Source organism: Phodopus roborovskii, unplaced genomic scaffold (genome assembly GCF_943737965.1).
Source record: "Phodopus roborovskii unplaced genomic scaffold, PHOROB, whole genome shotgun sequence".
Classification (NCBI taxonomy): Eukaryota; Metazoa; Chordata; class Mammalia; order Rodentia; family Cricetidae; genus Phodopus; species Phodopus roborovskii.
The window spans coordinates 133,901-149,093 of NW_026125976.1; the positions used below are offsets into that span (position 1 = coordinate 133,901).

At 39.6% G+C, this 15,193-nt stretch overlaps 1 pseudogene; it reads right to left on the reverse strand.

Moving 5' to 3' along the window:
* The window catches only part of LOC127218208 (inhibitor of Bruton tyrosine kinase-like), a 62,852-nt pseudogene extending 56,005 nt beyond the window's left edge, over window positions 1-6,847 (reverse strand).
* Between the last annotated feature and the right edge of the window lie 8,346 nt (window positions 6,848-15,193).

The window sequence follows — 15,193 nt, forward strand, 5'->3', positions numbered from 1 at the left end:
CTGATAGACTCCACTAATAAATTATTGTTTAACATATAGGTAATATCATGAATGAAAAAATACCTGATGAATGTTTGTGAGGGTGACAATATTATTACCAAAGCAATATACTCTATATTGAGTTTGGCTGCCTCTCAGAGTTGTGGGTATGTCCATACTGCTAAAGTTCCTGCACTGTTATGACACAGGACTCACATAATCCCAACTGGATCTATGATTGTATATTTTCTTTTTTGTCAGGTCACTCCACTTGTTCCAGAAATTATTATTTAGGTTGCCAAGATAGTAAAATAAACATCCCTAACCAGAAGAATGACAATTAGAAGCATTAGAAATTAAGCAAAATGGTACAAGATGTGACACTCAAGTGTTCTTAGCAACCCACAGTTGTCTTATAGCACTCAAGGGCCACTCAACAGGAGGGAAATCACTCCTAGTACTGGAAACCTTATCAGTTGCCCGGGGTTAATGGGGTTTTGGGTTTTAGAAGGCATCTACTACTGAAACTTTGCTAGACCAGTACAATCCCTCCCTATATTCTAAATCTTATCTTTATAAACAGAGATAAGTGCAGGTAAAACACTCTCCTGAAAAATATCGTTTCTTTACAATAAATGGAATCTATCACAGAAAATATCCAGAACTGGACAAAAGGTAGAAAACAACAGATGGTGGGTATCAGGTACCAATAGATATATCTGTATCTCATCATCTTCTTCTTCTAGGGACCAGGAAACATCTCTAAATGGGGAATAGAAAGATACTAAAAGGTAGAATACCAGGATTCTGTTGTGTAACTTGTCTCTTCCAGAAATTATAGAGTTAGCATGTTGGTAAAAATGTCAGTAACAGTGGAAATGTTAACATGGAAGGAGAAATTTATGTCCAGCACTGGACAATGACCTCAAAAACCTAATGAGTATGGGAAGAAGGAATATCAACCTCATCCCCAAAGAGTGGCACTATGATTTTTTGTTCAACAAAGAATTGTAAGCCCTGACACAATGTATACTTGAAGAAAATGGTACTCATCAGTTTGTGTGTGTATACCTCCATCTACATGTAGCAGTATAATTCAAAGTAATGGGTATAATGTTGAGTTGAATCATACATATGAGACATTTAAGGGAGGACAATTGGGAAGTTATGGAGGGAGGAAAAGGAGAAGGGAATTATGTAATTGATGACAAGTGAAAACAATAAAGTTATGAAAACAGTACATGATATGTAAAGAGCACAGTTAAATATTTGACATTTGAGTTGGAATATTCCTTTTAATATAAGAGAACACTGAACTTCATGCATTTTATAGTCAGAACTGTATGCTACTGGACTATGATTCATTTGAGTTTTCTCAATGTTAACTATGCTATTTTTCTCTTTGTTGAGAAACTGTTAATATTTATTTTTCATTATATGTCTTGAAGATTGTTTCAGATATTTCTGTAATCACATAGTTTCAATTGAGTAATTCCCAACAGCCTCAGGCCTCAATTTTATGGCTCATGATGGTAGTGTTTGCCAAACTAAGGTCGTATGAAGGAAAACAGAGACAAGAGAAAAGAGAAGAAATTATGGAGAAGTACGTTGTTTCCAGTGTAGGGTGAGTGAAAATAAGAAAAAAAAAACATGCAAAATAAAGGACAAATGGTTTCATGTGCATAAAGTTTTACTTAGAATGAAAGTTATTGCCTGGGATTTCGCCTTCTAGCCAAAGCTTAGCACAATTGTGTGAGAGTGAGAGGAAGCTTTCAGAATACAATATATCCTTAGATAAGGGTCTCATGTGTAAATATCCTGGGTATTATTACTCTGTGACTATGGCATTCATAGTTACTATTCTTGGTTGAATCCTGAATACAAGAGCAAAATAGGTCCCTAAAGCTCCTCATAAGATTAATATAAATAAATCTCAAGGTAATATGAAAGAAATAAAAAAATGGATTGCTGATTGTTCAAAATAAGCACATAGAAGATTATATATATATATATATATATATATATATATATATGGCATTAATTTACATCTGTGAAATCTTTAGTTTTTAATGTTTAGATACTCTATTATAATCCCATCATTTTCTCCCTACCTTCTCTCCTGAACCATCCCATAGTCCTCTCTTTTCTCTGTCATTATTCAGGACTTACTTTAAAATTAATTGTTGTCACATTCAAAATTGTGAAAATGTGATGAATTGCTATTAGTGTTTTTTGAGTATAAATAGAAAAAAGGAACTTCAAATGGGAGGATTTCCATGGGACTATACAGCATTAATAAACAATATTTACCAAAACAACCTTGTAGATATTGTTGGAGAATTCTTCTTGGAAAAACCAACTCACTATGCATTATTGGAGACACAACCTTGGCAAAGAAATGTGTTTATTGACTGGATGACTGGTTGTTACTGTAATTTTCTTGGGTACCAGTGCTATGCCTCCCTGATAAGAACAGCTATGGGGTTCTTTCCACAGACATTTGGCAGTGTGTTTTATATTTGTCAGGCACATATAACTGTGGATTTTAGATTATGATTTTCTGCTTAAGTTGTGTAACACTGATAAACAGAAACAATTCCAGAATGTTTACATTGCTCAGAAATACATAGTATTACAAGCCTTTTACACAGAGAAATTAACATTAGATTTCAGAGCAAATTCAAAGCAAACTGGTTGTGCCTGCTGACAGCATTTGGTTAGCCTTAGACAAAAATACACAAGGTAATCCAACCCCAACTAACAATCTTAGAAACAGTGGAGCGGCTACCTTAAATTCCCTTGTCTTTTAATGAGATTGATAACTAATTTGTATGCCATTCTAGAACATTCATGTAGTAGCTGTTGGTAACAGAAGCAGTCAACCAAGCTGAACACTGAGCCGAACTCTCGGAAACCAGTTTCAGAGAGGGAGTAGTGATAAGAAAAGGGGTCAAGATGAGGCTACAGACCCCAAAATACAGCTGACCTGAACAAGGGGGAGCTCATGGACCCCCAGACTGATAGCTGGGAAACCAGCATAGGAACAATCCAGATCTTCTTAATGTGAGTCTTACTTAGAAGACCTGGGAAGTCTAGGGGACCTCCTATAGTGGAACCAGGATATATCCCTGGTGCTTGAAAAGAGTTTGGGAGAAAATTCCCCATGGAAGTAAAAGACTCACGGAGGGCATGAACCCTCATGCCCTCAGGAAAGGCGCCCCCCCCCAAATCACTCACGAGAAGTGGTCTTGATGCAAAAGCATGAGGTCTTTTATATTCCAGTGCACTGGGGCCCACGCTGCCATACTCCACGTGGAGTGTGGAGACTGGGAACCCTTGGTACAGGGTTGAGACAGCTTTTATAGGGTTACAACAAAAGCCTGCACATTACAAACCAATCATCTCATAGCATCCAGTGTGGACCAATCAATTTGAACTATGCAAGCCCACGCTTTGCCATGGAAGTCTGCTTTCACTGGGGCTCCTGGGTAATGTGGCACGGCTCATTTTCTGTTCTCATTCACTCACGGGTGCTGTCCGTAAAACCACCCTGTCATAAACAGTCAAGAATGACCATTTGCGTTCTCACTGCTAGGGAGCAGAGTCTAGGGAAAATTAGGCTAAATTTTTCCATCCTTACAGAAGTATACTCCCTTAGCCTAGAGACTAGAGGAAGGTTCTTACTGCAAATGACTTCACAGATTTTGATCATCCTTTCTGGGAGCCATCACCCTCCAGGTGGAATGGGTGAGAAATGGGACAGGAGGGTGTTCAGAAAGCATGAGACAGTAAGCAGGGTTAGGGAAGTTGGATTTATATGTAAAATAAGAAAAGATAATAAATTTTTTAAAAAATCACAAGGTTATTTTCACAGGGTGTTCTTTTGCTAATTCAAGGTCACAGTTTAAAGCTACTTTAGTCTGCAAGTATTCCCCAACCTCAAGGTTCAGCCATCTGTTTACTTACTTTCTCTGAATTCTCACCTACTTAGAACATGAGGAACTGGTTGGATGAGTTTGGGCAAGGATAGAGAATGAAATCAAGGAAAGACATATCTGGATACCAGGAGTAATTATGGAGTTACTGAGAAACCTTACACTGAGGAAATTCTCAGGAATCCACAAGGATGACAACACATCAGACTCTAAGCAATAGTGAAGAGATAGTTTTGAGCATAGAATCTTCATCCAGGAAAAAAGAGAAAGAATAAAAAGTAAAAAGAAGAGACAATCCTCTATTGGTGGCCAGGAAAGGCTCTCACTCATCTGTAGCTGCCATCCAGCTGACTAGTGATTATCAGAGAAATGAGGGTGAGTAATCACTGTATTTTAGAGAGATAGTTTTTGTTCTTGGGAGTTGTCCATAGTGGGACAGTTTCCATGAGGACTGAACATAAGGAGAGACAATCCTCTAATGATCTAATGATAACTTTTTAGTTTTAATTGTTCGTTCCTTTTCTGACTATAATTTCTCTTTAAAAGAAGTCAGTCAGGATCTAAAGAAAACACATTGCACTTTGAGTATAGAATCCTCTCCCCATGTAAACTACCAGGTTCCACCTCCACTGCAATACTAATCTGGAAACTCTAAAAGAATGTGCTCATACCTTCCTGCTATAATGAGAAGTTTCAAAAGAACATATCCCCAGGACAGGAAAGAGTTAATTTACAAACTACTGTGGCTTGGAATTCAGCTTACACTTACAGTAAGATAACAAGCAGTTTGACTATCTGCCTGCATCCTAGCAAATTAATTGGAAATTCAAAATATGATCTCCCACTTTCACTCTTATTCCAACACTCTGCTTCCTCTCCTTATTACTCAAGAATTTCTCCTTCTCTCACTATTTTTCTTTCTGAGAGGAAGACAAGGCTGGGGAAACCTACAGAAACTGCTGACCTGAACAAGGGGGAGTTCATGGACCCAAGTCTGACAGCTGGGAAACCAGCATAGGACCAACATAGACCCTCTGAACTTGGGTGCCAGTTAGGAGGACTGGGCTCTCTATGGATCACCTGGTATTGAGTCAGCATTTATCCCTAGATCACAGATGGATTTTGGGAGCCCATTCTCTCAGTATTGACACATGAGGGAGAGCATATGCCCTGCTCCAAATGATGACACAGATTTTGAAGATCTCTTTTGGAAGTCCTACCCTCCCTAGGGTGAAGTAAGGGGATGAGATAGGGGTTCAGTGGAGATAGGGGAGGAAGGGAGAGAGAGGTAACTGGGTTGGCATGGGAAAAAGAGAGCTTGTTTCTAATTTAAACTTAAAAAGTAAAAGAAAAGAATATATACAATATTTAGTCTATTAATATAGGCCAAAATTTAAAGGAAATTTAAAGATTTATATTTTGAAGTAAACACATTTTAAAAATATATAAATTGGATTAATCTAGTATCAATTACATTCAAATATCTGTTACCGGCTGTTTCTCCTACCTTAGCAAATAATTCAAAGATAACATAACATACAGTATCCAGACTCTGTATATTTTCCATCTTCGTGTGGCTTTTTTATTATTCTATTTCTATTACTTTACTTTTATTTTTTCTGTTTTTTTTAAGACATGGTTTTCTATGTATTTTTGCCTGTCATGGAATTCACTCTGTAGACTAGGCTGGCCTTGAAATCACAGAGATCCAAGTGTATTAGCCTCTTGAGTGCTGGGATTAAAGGCATGTGACACCACACCCAGCTACTTTATTTCTTTTGTAAAGACTTTCCTATCCTTTTTTTTCTATCCTAAGCCTATGTATATTTTAAACACACTATATATCATTTAGAGGTTTTTCTTTTCTCTATGAATCTATCTTAACTGTATATCTCTGTCTTTTATCTGCTAAACAGCATGGCTAAGATTAAAGTAGACCAGGATACACTCTATGCCTTGGCTTTCTTAGAATAGCTTCATGTGAAAATACATGTGGAAGCCATGCTTATTGTCACAATTCTGTGGAGTTTCTAGGTACATATTACCACCATGAAGCTTCTTGATTGTTTGGAAGCTGGGCCTCGAAAAAAAGCCATGCTGACTGCAGTTGGGGATCTTGAGCATTTAAAGGGCCTCTGGCATTGGGGCTAGTATTTATCCCTATTGCACAAATAGGCTTTTGGAGTCCAACCTTATGCGGTGATACTCTGTCACCTATATAAGTGTGGCCAGCCGAGGTCCTGCCCCAAAAGATTTCACAGACTTTGATGGCCCCCCATCAGAGGCCTAACTCTCCTTGGCAAGTTCATCTGGGTGAGGACTGGGGGTATGAGAGAATGGGAGGATGTGAGGGAGAGGGAACTTGGATTGGAATGTAGAATAAGATTGTTTTAAAATTATATAAAAATTTCTCACATTATCTTTGAGGGCCTCTATCATTTTTTTTTTTCAGATAAAGAATACACTTTATGAGTCTTTCAGTCTGCCACGTGGGCGAATCACAATATCGGTTATGCAAAAGCACTCAGATTTAAGTAAGTTAATTAACAAATAGCACTAATCTGGTTCCGGCGCTGAGGAATGCTGTTTGGAGCCGTTTTCGCCCAGTTCACATCCCTCAAGAATGCAATCATGAGACAATTAGAGAGCAGTGCCAGAAAATCTATAATCAACTCCTTTGCGGGGTGAAGTAAAGGCTGCTTTTTCCAAGTGTAGCATCTGTCTGTGGTCTTGTCTGCTGAGAGGAGTAACTGACTTGCCTGTCCCCGTGGGCCACACCCTGGCTGACTCCAGTGGGCCTGCTCTGAAGACTGGGATCGGGGGGGGGGCACCCAGGCTCCCATCAGCTGGCCTCGGCATGTCAATGTGGAGCCGCTGGAGTTCAGTGGCTTTCGAGACGATAAAATGGGCACAGCAGAAAGAGGCTCTGGCATGTGTCCCTCCACTCAAATCCAGCCTCTAATGGGGGCACACATGTCTCGATGTCCTGTGGTCAGCTGGTCCCTGTAAGGTCATCAGCAGTAAGACATTGCTCAGAATCATTCCCCAATCAGTCTTGGGGTCACCAGGTGGCTTAGGAAGAGGTGGAAACTGGTGCTGAAGCTGTCAGGAGGTCTTTGGTGACTCAATACATCCAACCAGGTCAGAGCTGGGACAACAGCTCCAAGGATCTAGGCCGGCTGGCAAATGCAAACTTCAAGCATAGAGTACCCCACCCCCACCCTCACTGTATTCTGGAACGCATAGTCCCAGAGTGGCCTTTTTCTAGAAGGCTGTGAGCACAGAAAAGGAAGAGCACAAGAGTGGGGCACACTGGGAGCCTCTGCACCTTGGCGGAGATGCCCGAAAAGCCCGTCTCTTATCATTTTTATGAAGATATTTTCTAAGTCATTCTCTTCTGCTACATCTGCTTTGCGGTGTTCAGGTCTAGTTGGTGTAGAGTCACTAGATTCTGGTGGCATCATGCTTGTCTTTCCATTGCTTGCTATTGTATTACCTTCTTCCCATAGCTTCTTCCAGTAGGTGCAGGTGGGGACTCTCACTCTCTCTATTGTACTGCCGTGTTGGGCTTGTGTGTGTCATATTCAATGTCTGTAGCTCTGGGTGGTCCAAGCTCTCTAGGAGGTCTCTCCTCAGGCAGGTAGGTGCCCAGCAATGGAGGTCAAAGATCAAGCTCAAGCAGAGGCCCAGTGATGGGTGTCAAAGATCCAGCAAGCAGGGACTCAGGATGGTTCCACGGCAATAAACGGATCTCTGGTAGGGGCTTGGAACTCCAGCAGAGGACTGGCAGTAGGTTTCAGACATCAGGAAGGCAGGATGCAGGGTGGTCCCCTCATGGATAGGCAGGTCTAGTGTGCTCAGAGCAGCTCCAGGAAGTGCCCTGAAAGTGGCAGGATTTGTTGGATCTGCCTTCTGTTTCAGTGCTCAACCAGATCAGTGGGACAGTGAGCAGGGTAGGGCACAGGGTGCAGGGAGCGCAGGCTATTCATGGGGGTGTATATATCAGAACAATAGGAGTGCTCCCCCTGAGGACAGGACACTGGGGGAACCCAGATTCAGGGCCAATGCAAGAAGTTCCCAGGGAAAGGTGTGGGTGGGATTCAACCCGAACTGGTCCCAGACTCACCTATAGCAGAAGCCCAGTGATGGGCAATTTTGGAGATCAGTGTGGTGGTTGATTAGGAAAATGGGAATCAGTCTACCATAGAACCCCACAATCCCCCTCTTAGGCATATACCAAAATGATCCATATCATTGCAACAAAGACATGTGCTCAAATTTGTTCAAAGCAGCATTATTTGTAATAGCAAGAACCTGGAAGCAACCTAGATGTCCCTCAACTAAAGATTGGATAAATAAGATGTGGCATATTTACAAAATGGAATACTACTCTTCGGAACAAAAATAGTGGGATCTTGAAATTCATAGCCAAGTGGATGGAACTTGAAGAAACCATCCTGAATGAAGTAACCCAGTCACATGGTATGTACTTGCTTATATATGGATTTGAGACCTAGATGAAAGAATCCCCAGCCTATAATTCACACAGCCAGAAAACAAAGGCTACAAGAAGGATTCTAAGAGATTCATATAAGGTCCCTCACAGAAGGGGAAAAAGCACAAGATCTCCAGAGCACATGGTGAGTTGGGGGTGGCAGTGAGTGAATAGGGAACTATGAGAAAGAGAAGGGGAGGAAAGGACAGCATGTGGCACTAGGAAGATTGAGTCAGGGGAGGAATAGGCAAGAGAAGAGAAGAGATGAAAAGAGAGAGAGACAGAGAGATAGAGACAGACAGACAGAGAGACCATAAAAGGGACAGCCATTATAGATGTGAAGAGAAAGCTGAACCTAGAGAAATGTCCAGAAACCTACAAGTTTGACCACACCTAACAATGTGAGCAACAGAAGGGCTACCATAAATGCCCTTCTCTGATAATGAGATCAACAACTAACTTATCCACCATCATGGGACCCTCATCTAGTAGCTGATAGGAAAAGAAGCAAACACCCACGACTAAACACTGAACCCAATTGTAATCCAGATTCAGAGAGGGAGGACAAGACCAGGCTGCAAAAACACATGGAGACAGCTGACCTGAACAAGGAGAAGCTAATTGACCCCCAGACTGATAGCTGGGAATAGAGCCTAGGACTGACTCAGACCGTCTGAACAAGATTCTCAACAAGAAGGCCTGAGCAGTCTTAAGGGATCTCAGAGAGTGGAACCAGGATGTATTCCTGGTACACAAAAGGACTTTGGGAACAAATCCATCATAGAGGGATACTCCCTTAACCTAGTGACAGGAGAGAAGTCCTAGTCCCTCCTCCAAATGACTTGACAGATTTAGATGACCCCTACATGTGGAGGGAGGGATGGGAGCGTAGGGTAGAGAGGGGCCTGAGAGGGTTGGAGAAAGGGAGTGAGGGTTGGGGGGAGGGGAACTGAGATCAGTAAGTAATATTTTTTAAAAAGAGGCATGGTGTTTTGCCACTAATGCTAAGTCAGGAAGTCACTCTTAAAAGAGAGAGACTGTTTGCCACTAGCAAATAGAGTCCTTTGGAGAAAATGCTGCTACCAAGAAACCAAGCTTAACTTTTTTCTTTTGTTTTTAAAATCATTTTTAAAGCTTTTTTCATACTTTAAATGGAAATACCTCTTTCAGAGTTATATTCCACTCTACTCCTAGATAAAATGCATGTCTTCCAATGTGTTGGGTTGAAAGTTGTGATCTCTGTTTCTATTTAGCCTGATCTACACTCATGGAGCCCAGAGCAGCCTTGAACTCACAGAGTTCCATCTGCCTCTGTCTCATGTGTTCTCAGATTAAAAGTTTGTGCCATCATTTCCTGGCCTTTACGACTATGGCTGCTAGGAATAAAGGTGTGTACCAACACTGCCTGGCGTCTACGGCTGTGCCTTGGTTTGCACCCTGATCTTCAGGCAAGCTTTGTTAGTTCATAAAAAAAGTCACCACATTTATACCTTTAGTATCTATTTTCTATCTGTCTATCTATCTATCTATCTATCTATCTATCTATCTATCTACCTCCCTACTCAGTAAGATCCCTGATTAAGATTTTATCTAGCCCTACAATATCTTTAAGTTGATATTTGAAGCAATAATCATTGGGGAGCTATTCTTATATTCCTATAATAAAATTTCTGTCAAACTTTATACTACTCACTTGCTTTTACAGATACTTGTCCTAAGTAAAAACCTTCTACCCTCTTATGACACTACTAAGCATGAGTATAAGCCAAGAAATACATTGGTTAGCCAAAACAATCCTGTAAAATAAGGGAACTTCTGGAGGCATCATCATCCTGACTTCAAACTCTACTGTTACAGGGAGTTTTTCTGCCAGCCTGGTCCCAGAGCTGCATCTGCCCCACATAACACACAGAGACTCTGTATTAGATTAAATACTGTTGGCCAGTTGCCAGTGTTTCTTATTGGCTAGCTCTGTCTTAAGTATGAACCCATTTCTATTAATCTAAGTTTTTCCATTGGTCTTATCTTACTGGAGATCTGAAGTCCAAACATCTTGTATCACCTACTACATCTCCCAGAATTATCCTTGTCTGCTAGTCCTACCTATCTTGTTTTCCTGTTGGCCAACAGGGCTTTATTCATGAACCAATGAGAGAAACATATTTACAGAATAATATTGGTTATTTCTGTGCTCAATGCACTGTTTGGAAGTTTCCCATCTGCACTTCCTGACTTCCATAGTATTGTTACCTTACTTCTAAGGTCTTTGATGTTTAAGATTAGACTATCACAATTATTATTCTCTCTTCCTAGCTAGATATATTAATTACTAGACTAAGCTTTCCATTTCAGGAAAACTGTATTGTTAACTCCATTATGCCTTCACCATAGGACTAGATATATAGGTTTCAAATGTGTATGTTCTTGATTATCCTTTTCTTAGAGCACAATTTTAATTTACTGATTTGTATATAGTTTTGTATCAAGCTCAAACCTTTTCTTTAGATTAAAAAGGGAATTCTAGTGAGATATTCACTCAGTCTGCACCTCTAAAATTGACCTTGCCCATTGTGGCGTAGGGACAGGTACTGACATGTCCTGGAGGAAGTAGGTTAGGGAAAGGAACCCCAGAGCTCTCTCTTTCTTGTTGGATTGCACAGAGGGCATTCTAAGGCATCCTTGGGACCAGGCACCTGCTGGCATTCATCTGTCTGTTTTGTAGTTATTTATCCCTGAATAAACATCTATTAATCATATCTTTTATTCCTGATACTTATTAGTCCACGATACTCTACTCTAGAGCTACAATAATCAAAACAGCTTGATATTGTTATACTAACAGACATGTAGATCAATGGAATCAAAGTGAAGACGCTGATACTAATCCACTCAACTATAAACACCTGATTTTTTTTACATAAAAGCCATAATTATACAATGGAATGAAAAAAATACATCCTCAACTAATGGGGCTAACAAAACTGGATGTCAACATATACAAGCATGCACATAGATTTATATCTACCATATACAAGTAGACCAACTACCTCAACCTAAATCCAGGTACACTGAACTTGACTGAAGATAAAATGGGAATTAGCCTTGAACACATTGGCACAGGAGACCACTTCCTAATTATAGCAACAGTAGCACAAACTCTGAGATCAACAATGAATAAATGTGACCTCCTGAACTGACAAGCTTCTGTAAGGATAACGATATAATCAGTAAGAAAAAAGGGCAGGCTACAGAATGGGGAAAAATCATCATCAACCCTGTACCTGACTGAGGGCTGATCTCATAAAACAATATAGAATTCAAGAAACTAAACATCAAAATATCAATAATCAGTTTAAAAATGTGGTACAAATCAAAACAGAAAATGATAACAGAAAAAATTCAAATGTTCAAAAACATTTAAGGAATTGCTCAACGTCCTGAGCCATCTGGGAAATGAAACTCAAAACAACTCTGAGATACAATTTTATGCCTATCAGAATGGCTAAGATCAAAAACATTAATGACTCTTACTCTTGGGATGATGTGAAGTCAGGGGAACACTCCTCCAATGTTAGTGGGAATTCAAACTTGGACAGCCACTTTGGAAATCAGTATGGTGGCTTCACAGAAAATTGGGAATCAATTTACCTCAAGACCCAGAAATATCTTTGGCATGTACTTAATGGGTGCACAATCACACCACAAGGACATTTGTTCTATCATGTGTATAGCAGCATTATTTTTAATAAGCAGGACTTGGAAAAAATCTAAATGTCCATCAAATGATGAATGGATAAGGAGAATGTGGTACATTTACACAATGCATAATTACTCGTTGGTAAAAATGACATCTTGAAATTTACAGTCAGTTAGGTAGAACTAGAAGAAACCATCCTGAGTGAGGTAACCCAGACCCAAAAAGACAAACACAGTATGTATTCACTCATAAGTGGATAATGTATGTATCACAAAGGATCACCAGGATACAATCCACAACCCCAGAGAAGCTTGGTAAATAGGGGAATGATAGATAAGAGGGGCACATATGGAGGGCCCCAGAAAGGGAAAACTGTTAAGGAGTCCTTGGTAAACTGGGAGGGGGGATAGAAGGGAGGGAAATGTGGACGGGAACAAGAGAGATCAGGAAGATCAGTTTGGAAAAGGGATAGAGGAGGACAGCAATGAAAGATATATCTTGATAGAGGGGGTCATTAGTCAGTTTGGGAGAAACTTATTGTTAAGAATTTCTCAGGAATCCACAAGGAAGACCCCTGCTGTTACTCCTAGAAATAGTAGAGTGTGTCTGAATTGTCTTTCCACAGTAATCAGATTAGTGACTACCCTAATATTCAAAGATAGAACCTATATCCAGTAAACTGATGGAAGCAGATGCAGTGACCCTCACCCATCACTGGGATACACTCCTGGAGTTCAGCTGAAGAAAGGAAGGAAGGAATCATACAAATAAGGGAGGTCAATTACATGATAGAGAAAACCACAGAGAGAGCTGACCCAAGATTATTGGAGCACATAGGCTATCATTGGAGAGCTGACGAACTTCATGGGACCAAACTAGACCCTTTGAATATGGGTGACAGCTTTGAGGCTGGATCAGTTGGCAGTGGGCCAGGTCTAATCCAAGGTGCATAAACTGGCTTTTTGGAAGCAAATCCCTAGAGTGGAAACTTACTCAGCCTTGACACAGTGCAATGGAGCTTGGTCATACCACAACCTCATATGAGACTTTGATGACTTTCACAAGGAGGCCTTGCCACTTATGAGGTGTTGATGCCGGGTGCGTGGAAAGTGTGGGAGGTAGGTGTGAGAAGAAAGAGAAGGAAGGGGAACTGGGATTAATATGTAAAATGTAATAAATAAATAAACAAACAAATAAATAAATAAAAACAGCTGCATATTTCTGGTGAGTAAGTAAAGAGTATTTCATTCTTTTATCCCCTTTTAAATAGGTCAAGAAACATAAAATGCATCTTTCAACTTATTTTCTTCCATCAATTTTTCTGCCAGTGGTAACATGGCATTTTAGCTCTTCATTATTACTAACTTTAGATGGAAATCAGCCTTTCAAGGACCATCAGAGACAAAATGCTGAAAACTATTCTGCATGTTCAAATATGGAAATTAATCATCATTCCACTAAGAATTTGGGAATATTAGACACATATCAATATCAAGAGTGTCACAAACTTTAGGGAATGATCTTTAGGCAGGGTGGAGAGATTTCATGGACTCTATATGACTAATGTCATTTTCTTGAAACTGAAAAAATAGAATGTGTCAATGCTCTATACTTTATTCATGACATCCACCATTATTTTCTCTTTTCCTAAAATAGGTGGTCTATCCTATAAAGCCCCAGTAACACATATTGATAAAAGAAAATTCTTCTTTGCATGTTTCAAATACAGATACACATGTACAAACACAGAGACATGTACATAGAGGAATACATATGGACCCCCCACACACACACACAAACCACTATTTTTATTCCACTTATTCTTATCTCACACTTTTTATATTATTTTTCCAAGATCATGAAAAGTACTCAAAACAAAGGGCCTTCTTTAGAGATCCACACATTTTTATTTTGATTTATTTTTTTCTTGTCTGTTCTGTAAATTCCTCCTATTCAGGTGACTATAGATATGTTTGGAAAACTGTGGGAATCTGGAGTGTTCACCAGTGGGTAAGCTAGTGAAGGCAATGTCTCCCCCCATGGAAATTCTATTCACTGACCCGTATTTCAGAATGGAAGGCTAAAATCACTGAAGTGAGCAACACATCAAGATCCCCCAATGTATGGGACAAAGTCTAGTACAGGCTCAGTATAGGCACACAAGTAGGATGTGAATTAAGATGTAAAATTATGTAGAGGATTTTCCAGAAAAAAAAGATACAGTTAAAGAGAGTGAAGACAAAGCCCAGAGAATTAGAGGAAATCTTTGCCAACTCAACAGCTGACAGGATTAATATAATACATGAAAGACTCAAAATACATAGTAAGAAAATAAATATTCCCAAATATTGTGTATAACTGTTTGTTTTCATTTAATTGGACTTTGTTATATAAAATTAAATAAAACAATTATAAATAAAAAAGAAACATTTATATTCATTTAGCATTTAATTTCCCTTTTAGGATATGCGGCCTGTTTTGTTAAATGGGCACATGTGTAAAAAAAAAAAACAATAAAAGAACTTCAGGAGGCATCACAATTCCTGACTTTAAGCTCTATTACAGAGCTATAGTTCTGAAAACAGAGTCTAGTATTGCCATAAAAATAGACATGCAGACCAATGACATCAAATTGAAAATCCTGATATTAACCAACACACCTATGAACACCTGATTTTCAACAAAACAGCTAAAATTATAAAATGGGGCAAAGACATCATCTTCAACAAATGGTGCTGGCACAATTGGATGAGGGTGTGTAGTATACTGCAGATAGACCCATGTCTGTCACCATGCACAAAACTCAAGTCCAAATGGATCAAAGACCTCAACATCAATCCAGCCACATTGAACCTCTTAGAAAATAAAGCAGGAGGTACCCTTGAACAAATTGGTATAGGAGATGGTTTCCTGAACATAACTCCAGGGGCACAGAACTGAGAGCAACAATTAATTGATGGGAGATGTCATTCTGTATATGTTTCTCATACTGGTTAATAATAAAGCACTGTAGGCCAATAGGAAAGGAAGATAGGAGGGACTAGGAGACAAGGAGGAAAGAGAAAGTAGTAGGAAGGAGCCAAGATG